This window comes from Ananas comosus, linkage group 22 (assembly GCF_001540865.1).
Source record: "Ananas comosus cultivar F153 linkage group 22, ASM154086v1, whole genome shotgun sequence".
Lineage (NCBI taxonomy): Eukaryota > Viridiplantae > Streptophyta > Magnoliopsida > Poales > Bromeliaceae > Ananas > Ananas comosus.
In genome coordinates, this window is record NC_033642.1 from 6,951,352 (window position 1) to 6,954,828 (window position 3,477).

A 3,477-nucleotide genomic window follows, 5' to 3' on the forward strand; every position below is an offset into this window, starting at 1 on the left:
AACCTTCTATCAGAAATATGCACGCTAACGATACCTTCCATAAAAAATATGCACGCTAAGGATCACGTAACTATGAAATACAAGGTGCGTGATTTCATTTTTTACCTTTTTTTTTTTCTGGCTAGCCACATCTTTTTCTTAAAATGTTTAAAATTTAAATTTTAAAATTTTAAAATTTTAAATTGTAAACTATCACATTTAAAAAATTAATATGGATGACAAAGTGATAGGTGAAAGTAAATGCAATTAATTCTTAAAAATGGTTTGCCCTCTCTCACTCCCGAGCATGTCGACAAACATTGAACTTAATTTATTGTTGGTGTGATCGACATTTAAGCCCGCTTTTAGTGAAAAATGAAAAATAAACATTAAATTAACAAATTGCAAACATGCTTGTCTTAACCAAATCATAATACAAAATTAAAAATTAAGTCAACTTTTGGAGAGTATTAATTATAGCTTTGTTTAAGAGAATTATGAGAGAAAGTGGGGGCTCTCAAGGATTCTAAAGGAAAAAGAAAGAGAGATTCAGATCTACTCTTATAAGGTTACGGAATAGGATGCAGAAATAAATTAAAAAACAATGCTTAAATCGTACGTATCCAATATTTTGCTTAAATTTTGTAGATATGGTATTATGGTATTTGGGGTTATTAAATAACTTTCCTAATTACATAACCTAAGCTAGGATAGCACTTCAATTCCTTAAAACTAGTTCCACTTATCGTTTTTCTAATGTAGTTTGACCCCACATATTTTTGACCCCACATATATTAGAGAGATTTGTAGAATCCATATATACTTATGAAATTAATATCAGTTAAACAGCTGGAAGAGAATATGCTTGTGGATTTGGTCCTTAGAAATTTTGTTAGCAATTAAGTTGCGAATACTAGCGTGGGAAACATATCAAACACCTATTCATGATTTTGAAAGCCATATATATATATATGTATATATATATATATATATGTATATATATATATATATATATATATATATATATATATATATATATAGGCCTCATTCATGCACCAAAATATATCAAGTGTATCTAGTATATATGTCGAGGAGATCTTAAATTAGTCTTGAGGGTAAAGCCGAATTATTTTCTACTGTTCTAGTTGGTAGCCTAGTTAGTTAGGGCATTGCTAATTATTTGAGTGTTTAATTTGCAATTCTATTTATGTATTGTTTCCTAATCTATTCTAATTTGCAAGAGTTAATTAATTGTTGAATGTAAAATATATTAAAAACTATGTGCTTTCGGAGTTTATATAAGCTTTTAGAGATAAATTAATGGTTATTTCACATTTTTTAATAGGAGAATAAAGGTTTTGAATAATTTAAAATAGTATCGTAGCAGGAGATTTTGTAATTTCAAATCTAGTCAAACTCCTTTTCCATGCTGGCTACGAGTCTACACACGAAGGAAGAGTGTAAAACTAGTTGCTTCACATTATTTTCGATTGTTTTACATTATCTAATATGATATCGGAATAAGAGATTCTAAGTTCGATTTGTACTATATAGGCCTCTAGTCTCTTCATTAGTTTGACTGATAAAATTTGATTTCTTTCCTATAAAATGATCACTCTACCTGTGATCACTAAATGTTTTTTAAGTATATTTAATGTTTTTATTTCTTTCTTTTTTTTTTTATTCCAGCTTTTGTTTTATTCTACGTAAACCGTAAATCAATAAACGTGTATTTTTCTTAACAAAATATTTCCAAACAGTGAAAAATTAATGGCCAATGGATGATACTCAACCTGAAAGAACAAATTTGTACAATTTGAAACCTTAGTGAGGTATATATATTTGGAAATTAAAGCTTCGTAAAAATGAATGAATCTATAATTTTAAAACTTTGCAGAGCAGATTTGAAATTTCTTCAAAATAAAGGGTAATGCTAGCTATAGCTAGCTAGTAACCAATACAATTTAATTCAGTATCAATAAACAGATTCATAGAACATGATCGCAAATGAATAATTAAATTTGATCAAATTCAATAAATCCGATCTAGCATATCAAATGTGATTGTGGTAATATTCCTTGTTAAAAAGAAATGCTTGCAAACTGTGAGGACAATGCAAAGTGGTGAAACAGTAATAGATATAAGAAAGTGGTAAGGTGAGAAGATTCCGGTGGGCGCAAAATACGTACACGTGGAAATTCACAAAACGATAATAAGTAGTTGTGTGGTTTGAGAATAGATTCTAGTTACAAGAATCCACAAATCCATTTGTGATTGCTATAAGAGATTTTAAAGAATCTAGAGAGGGTGTAAAATACTTGTTAATGAATTGCTACAATATATGTTTTTGTTGAAGTAATTAACTTTGTGTGAAATAATGCTTGGTTGACCCTAGGTTAGGGGTTGCAATCAAGCTTCTCATTCACGAGTCAGCTCGTGTTCGACTCGAAACCATCGAATCTCTTGTTTACTAAATGAGCCGAATACGAGTGAGCTTTACGAGCTGGGGTCAGCTCGCTCGTGTTTGGCTCGATAACAACTCGAATACATATATTTTATATTTATATATATAAATAAGCAATTATATATATAAAGTGTAAATTTTTATTATTTAATTTTTAGCCCAATCTAAATATAAAGCCCAACTCAATTATAAAAAGATCAATTTATATGTAAAGTTTCAACCATTAGATTAAAGTCTAATGGGTAATATCTCATAAATTTATTTTCTATATATATTCATTCTAATCCTTTTAACTTATTGTTCGTGAGCTAGCTCGTGTTCAACTTCAAGTAGAATACGAGCTAAATTTTTGGGCTCGATATTTTAACAAGCCATCGTGTTTGGCTTGTTTGTGAAATGAGCCGAACACGAGCCAATCCTAACTCGCTCATAAGCTTGTTGACAACCCTACCCAAGGTAGCGTTTGATTGGAGAAGAAGGAAGAAAAAAGGATCCTTATTTTCCCTGTTCATCCAAATGGAATATTGTATGATTACCAGATAAGAGGGTGGAATATTTGCAATTCCAGTACTGTTCCTGTGAGATCCCTGGTGTTTGACTGTGGAGGCTTGTCAACAGCTCTGGAGAGTGTCGGGACAAGCCCGAGTCGCGTTGGCATCAAATAGACGTAAAATGGTCTCCGTGCGACGCGAGGGCAGCTTATCGCGAAGAATTCTGCAAACAGCAGATTTTCCTGCTTGCTGTACCGGTACAAGAGCATGCTGTACCGGTACAACCAGCGCGGGGAATGCTTGCTGTACCGGTACAAGGGTTTTCTGTACCGGTACAAGCTACGCGCACAGATTTAGCTGCTCTCGGGTTGGCTCTTGTACCGGTACAAGAGCTCGTGTACCGGTACAAGAGGGTAGGTGAGGGGGCATTTGAGTAAATTTTCACCTCGTTTGTATCAGCAGCTCCCTCTCTCTCTATATAGCTTCGAGTAGAGAGAGAGAGGGGGCTTCCTGTTGCTCTTCACCATCTCTCTCTCTCTCTCT